The 6,889-nt window shown below is 41.9% G+C and overlaps 1 pseudogene; it reads left to right on the top strand.

The window, feature by feature from the left end:
• The first annotated feature begins 1,765 nt into the window (after positions 1 to 1,765).
• Positions 1,766 to 5,217, top strand: LOC138159090 (cytidine deaminase-like; annotated as a pseudogene).
• The last annotated feature ends 1,672 nt before the right edge of the window (positions 5,218 to 6,889 follow it).

The raw sequence follows: 6,889 nt of genomic DNA, 5'->3' as shown, positions 1-6,889 counted from the left end.
ACAATGCCATTAATTGTCCTTTAATGTTTGGGATTAGCTCCTTAAATTTTCTGTTGATAGCTTTTGTTTTTAGATCAACTTCATTTCCAATATATTTCTTCTCCCTCCCTCTCTCAGAGAACAACTCCTAATGTAACCCTTGGATTAAAGAATCAGTTGTATGGGGGTGGCCAGGTAGCACAGCGAGTAAGAGCACAAGCCCCAGTGTCAGGATGACCTGGGGGATTGAATCCGGGCTCAGACACTTAGCATCCACCCAGAAACACCTGGCCAAAAAAAGAATCAGTTGTATGGGACTTTCTTCCCTCTGTTGGGATTGATTATTCAATATCCCGTGACTGTGTGAGGGGTAGAGTTGGTCAGAATGGAAGAGAGAAGAGATCTGGGTTCTTCAGGCTTCTAGCTTCAAGAGAAAAGGTGGACAATTCCAACTTCTCTTCAAGTTGCTGAAGAGAGAGAACCAATCTAGGAAGAAGCTAACATGAGAGGAGCTGGCAATCTCTATTGTGTCCCAATCCTCAGTGTGGTACCCTTAACACTTTAGGAAATTTCCTCTATGAAACCTGGGACTCTCTCTTGGTCATGCAGAATTATTTTGCTCTCAAAGGGAGAAATCATTCAATCTGCATTTATTATTATATGCATATTTCCTCTGATTTCTGTTTTTGCCGTTCACTTGGATAAATTAGTTTCTTTGATATTTGCTATGTGTGTTCATTGTGCAATTGGCATTTGGTGGGAAGGAAGCCAAGCCTTAGTCATAAAGTTTGGGACCCTCCTTCCTCATTAAGGAACAGTGATTAGCAGTTCAGTCTGAACCTAAAAATTACTTCCCTTGGATTAATAATATTTAAAGGAATAGATAACTGCTAGCAAGATAATGCCTCTCTGAAGGTTAGTGGGTATAGGATGATAGTGTGTATGGAAGTATTAGGTGAGGGTTTTTGGAGGATGATGGAGATGAAGATATATTTGTTAACAGCAAGGAATAAGCCAGCAGACAGGAAGAGATGAAAAGAAGTGATAGAGTGGGGATGATGAACAACAATCTGTTGGAGGAGAAAGGATAGAATGAGATCTCTTAAGCAGGTAGAGGGGTTAGCCTTGTTAAGAAGGAAGGCCCCTTCATCATAGGAGACAGGGATAAAGGAGGAGAGAGGGCAGAAGGAATAGAATTAGTTTGAGTAACACAGCCAGCAAGTGTCTTGAAGTCAAACTGGAACTCAGTTCTTTCTGCCTCCTGGTTCAAAACTCTATCCACTGCATCTTTATTTAAGATTATGGGCAACTGGATGGTGTAGTGAATACAATACTGGGCATAGAGTCAGGAACACCTGAGTTCAAATCCTTCCTCAGACACTTACTAGCTGTGTGATCCTGGGCAAGTCACACAGCCTGTTTGCTTCAGTTTCCTTATCTGTAAAATGAGCTAGAGAAGGAAATAGAAAATCACTCCTGTATCTTTGCCAAGAAAGTCCCCCCAAATGGAGTAACAGAGTTGGAGATGAATAACTGAACAACAACATTTAAGATTCTAATTCCTTTCAAGCACAAGGGGAAAAATGACTGGGGAATGTACCCTCAAATGGTAGTTGGCAAAGGAATACAGTACCTTTGGGCTGATCACCAAAGATATTTAACCAATTTATGTTCCATTTCTAAAATTCCACAAGATCTGTGATGATCAGTGTTTAGGCTTCCATTAAAAACTCTCCTCTTAACCTCTGCCTTCTCTCCACCTGCTGCTGACCTGAGAGAAAAGCTGTTCAGGTTCAAGGCCATGGTTCACCTGCCTGTTGGTTTGGCCCCATGCCCAAGCACCAAGGGGACTTTAGATCTAGATCAGATTAAGCAGCTCATTTGCAAGGGCCAGGAAGTCAAGGAGTTGGCCTACTGTCCCTTCAGTAGCTTCCCAGTGGGGGCAGCTCTCCTGACTCTCTCTGGACAGGAAGACTTTTTCAGGATGCAACATAGAAAATGCTGTCTACCTGGTAGGCACTTGTAATGGCAAGCAAACAAGTACTTAGAGCCTTGTTTCAGTTGAGTCTTGCTCATGATTATATCAAGTCTTTGTTAAGAAACAGAACTTGCGGAATCCACAGTGGGAGGCACTTGCCAAAGACAGGAACAGGAAGGACGTAAGAGGTGGGTGGAACAGGGAGGAAGTAATGGACAGATAAAAAGCTGAACACAAGCTGGGAGAGAGCAGAGCTGAGAAGGGAACACTTGTGGTGGTGGAGTTGAGATGGAGAAAACTTGTGGTATCCCAGCACTCTGTTTGTTTGTTCTGTCTTCGTGGATGTGTGTTTATAATACTTTTTACAGAAGCCCTGGGACCTTACTGGAAGCTCTGAAAGAGGATTTTCTGGTTGTATGTTTACAGAAGTCCTAGAGGTGGGTTTCAGAGGTCCTGGGACTTTACTGATGATTTGTGTTGACCTCTCAGACCTTATTTGTGGGTCTGTGTTGATTTCTGTGCTGATGATTTGTATTGACCTCTTGGACCTTGTTTGTGGGTCTATGTTGATTTCACAGGCAGATGGTGAATGGATGATGGTGCCAGCAATGTGCATGAATGTTGTTTTGGCTCTGTTAAGCTTTGTCTTCCCAGAAACAGAAGCTGTGAAGGACTTGTGGTGGACTGGACACTGTGAACTTCAATATGGAACTGGATGAGGAGCTAGATGAGGAACTGTATGAGGAGCTGGGAGCTGCCTACCTTTGAATCCAGGTGACAGTTGCATAAATTCAGGCAAAAGCTGGATCCATGAAAGAGGAACTATGGAATCTGAGAGCCAACTGTAAAGCCAAGCACGAGCAGCTTTCCAGAAAAAATGCTATAGTGAATAGCTTTTCAAGGTTCTGATTATATAGTATAGTGAACACTTTTTATTCAATAACAAATCAGAGCAAAACATTCACAGAAAATCAAAGTACACATTCAAAATGTTACAACTTATCACAGATAATCAAAATACGACTTATCACTAAAATGGCCACATAGTTTTCACCGCAATGGTTACATAGTTTTGAACAAAGTATAATCATTTAGTTAATCAATCACTTAGTAACTCAATCATTCAATCATAAAGTACAAAAGGCCAAAGTCCTCCATCCATGGGGCACACTATGTTACAAATCAGTCACTATTCAATCATCAGTCACAACTCAGTCATCAGTCACTACTCAGTACCCTCTTAAGGGGTAGTGGAGAATACACAGGCCATCCATCCCTAGGTCACAGTAAATCATTATCTTCTCAGTCAGTACACAGTATCCAAGTAAAGTCTTCTTTCAGCTTGACTTGAGGCTGGCTCTCAGCTTCCATGGTTCCTCTTCCATGGTCCCAGCTCCAACTGTCACTTGGGTTCAAAGACAGGCAGCTCTTAGTTCTTTGTCCAGTTCTTTATCCATTTTCCATTCCATATTGAAGTTCACAGTGTCCAGTCCACTTCAAGCCCTCTACAGTTCCTGTTTCTGGGAAGACAAAGCTTGACAGAGCCACAATAATATTCATCTATGTTGCCGTCGCCATCATCAATTCACTATCTACCTGTGAAATCAACTCAGACCCACCAACACCATCTGAGAGCTCAACACGAATCATCAACATAGAAATCAACACAGACCCACAAACAAGGTCCAAGAGGTCAGCACAAATCACCAGTAAAGTCCCAGGACCTCCAAAACCCTTCTCCAGGACTTCTGTAAACATACAATCAGAAAATCCTCTTTCAGGGCTTCCAGTAAGGTCCCAGAGCTTCTGTACAAAGTATCACAAACAACATCAATACAGACAGAGCAGACAAACAGAGCGCTGGGATACCACAAGTTTTCTCCTTCTGGACTCTGCCACCACAATTCCTCTTCTCAGTTATCCTGTCTGTAGCCCTGGCACTCTCCTTATATAGTCATTAGCTCCTCCCCAGGAGTTCATAAGTTCTAGGGTTCACAAGTTGTGGGGTTCATACATTCTGTTTCTTAACAGACTTGATACAAGGCTCAAAAGAAATTTAAACTGAAACAAGGTGTTAATTCAATAGCTGAAACAAGTTGTGAACTACCTCTGTGCTTGCCATTACACCAGCCTTAAGTGAAGATGAAAAGACCTATCCTTGGGTACTTAATGCTGACTAAGAAGATCATGATTTACTGTGGTCTAGGGTGGGAGAATTTTGTACTCTGTACCTTAAGGATGATTCAGTTAAGGAGGATTGGAAACTAATCTCCAATCAAGAAGAAAGGAGACTTTTTGAAGATTGGAAACTAATCTCCAATCAAGAAGAAAGAAGACTTTTTGACTGAGAGATTAAGACAATGTGGAGAACCTTTGTACTTTGTGTCCCTTCTTAAGGATGATTGAGTTAATGACTTACTGAATGATATCTTTTGTTTAAAACCATGTGGTCACTTTGATGAAAACTATGGTCACTTTAGTGATAAGTTGTTATGTTATAACATCACGAATGGTGTACTTTGGTTTCTGTAAATGTTTTGCTTTAGTTTACTGCTGAATACATAGAGAGTTCACTATACTGTGTGATCAGAACCTTAAAGCTTCCCATGTTTGGCTTTATAGCACCTGTGTAGAACACACCGCCATTCAGAAGTTCATCTCGAAAGGACACGAAGAGTTCTGGGCCATTGTTATTTTTATCTTACCATGTGGGGACTTCAGACAAGTGAAAAGAGAGTTTGTAATCCTACGTATTTTGGAAGAGAGCTTGGTATGTCTACATGACAAAAACAGATAGTACATATGAAGTCAGGATAGTCCATGAACAACTGCCTCGGTCATTTGGACCAGATAACCTGAAGAAGAACTAGTGAATCCTTATGATGGAATTATCCAACTGAGAGCCTTTTCAACCACCTAGGAGAAGATTCACTCTCAGTATTGTCCAGCAGCAGCATCTCCAGAGCAATATTAATGTGAAACAACCCCAGTGCTGCTGGCTGTTTCTGCATCTCCCATTCAGTGTAGGGACTTTGTTGCCATTTATGTTTGAAGTGCCTTGAACATTCTAAATGGTGATAGCGGAAAGAATACTAGCCTAGGAGTCAAGAGACCTATGTCGTATTCCTGGCTCTGCCTCTAACTTCCTCTGTGTCCTTACAGCAGTCATTTAGCCTCTCCAGGCCTCAGTTTCCTTTTCTTTCAAATTAGAATGTTGGCCCAAATCAGAGGTTCTTAATCTTGCTTATGTCCTAGACCCCTTAGGCAGTCTGATAAAGCCTATGGACCCTTTCTCAAAAGAATGTTTTTAAATGCACACAATAAAATATGTAGGATTACAAAGTAAACCAATTATATTGAAATACTAATAGTAAAATATTTTTTAAAAAACAACAAAAACATCGCCCAGCTTAAGAATCTTTGACCTAGGTCATCTCTAAGATTCTTTCCAACTCGTACATTCTGCGTGTTAAGGTTCATCCTCTGTGTTCTATGTTCTCCAGTTTCTACTATTCTCAGACCCTCCCTAGAAACTGTAGCCTTCATTGAAACCAGGTGCCAATGAGGAATACTGCTGACAGCCAAGATCTTTCTCCCTGTCTCCACCTTTTATTATGAATGGGGCCATGAAGTAATGTAAAAGAGTTATCCGGTTACTATATTAATTCTGCTTAACTGCAACCAAAATAATCACCCTGTGGTGTCCTACCTCTTCCCACAGTTTTAGTTGGAGCTATGGAGGCCAAAGTCTCTGTGTTCATGGCTTGAGTCCAGCTTCTTCTCTGGATGCTGTACCTCATAATCAATGAGCACCATCCCACTCACACCAAAGCCAAAACCAGAAGGTGTGGCTCCTCCCCGATTGTCCTCAAATAACCCAAAATGTCATGCAACAAGTGAGAAAGGACATTTAAGTGACAAATGTCAGAGCTCTCTGTCCTTTCTGGGTTATCACATATTACAATTTGCATTGTCTTACACTGGTCCCATCCAACTTCAAGCTTGGGAGGAAGACCATCCTCCCTGGTCCTAGTAATAGTGCTGCTGTGATGACCTATCACTGCATCAATTTATCCTCTGGTTATCTTGACCTATCCTCTGCTGATTCTGTGTCATGGTTTTCTTATATCCATCTTCTTCCTGTAGCATCTGGCTAATTTCATGTGCCCCAATGACCAAGGACGATCTAATTTTCCATCTGTCATTTATTTCCCTGAATCCTTGATATAACATACTTGGAGTATTACATTTTTTATTTTTTTGCTTTTTGGAGGGGTGAGGGTAGGGCAATTGGGGTTAAGTGACTTGCCCAAGGTCACACGGCTAGTTTTTGTGTTAAGTGTCTGAGGATGGATTTGAACTCAGGTCCTCCTGACTCCAGGGCTGGTGCTCTATTCAGTGCACCACCTAGCTGCCCCAGAGTATTACATTCTTAAAGTTAATGAAGTTATTATAAGTATCATAGAGAGGCCTCAAGCAGCCTCTGCTCACTCCAGCCCACACCTAGTTTAAGCACTTGGTCACCATAATACTCCCCTCTCTTAAGAAATCCAATAGAATAAGGATAATAAAAAAATAAGACAAGTTAGCAAGCATTTATTAAGTGCCTAGTAGGTTCCAGGCCCTGTGCCAGGGCAGGGATTCAAAGAAAGGCAAAAACAGTTCCTGCCCTCAAGGAGCTCACAGTCTAGTGGAGGAGAGAACATAGAACTCTATACAAATAAAGTAAGAAGGGATAAGTCGCTGGTAGTCTCAGAGGAAGGCGTCAAGATTACGGAGGAGTAGGGGAGGGACCTGTGATTTCATTGCTAGAGTGAACATTCAGATAAGGACATTGCTTCTACCAAGGCAGGTCAGCCCCTGCCCTGCCACTTTATAGTGTCAGAGAGTGGTTTGGGGCATTCAGGGGTTAAGGCATTTGCTTGGGCTTCC

The sequence above is a fragment of the Petaurus breviceps genome, unplaced genomic scaffold, assembly GCF_028583685.1.
Source record: "Petaurus breviceps papuanus isolate PSGF00001 unplaced genomic scaffold, PetGlider_PUasm1.0 175, whole genome shotgun sequence".
NCBI classification, from domain to species: domain Eukaryota; kingdom Metazoa; phylum Chordata; class Mammalia; order Diprotodontia; family Petauridae; genus Petaurus; species Petaurus breviceps.
Note: the sequence above shows the minus strand (reverse complement) of the source record. Positions and strands in the feature narration are given on the sequence as shown.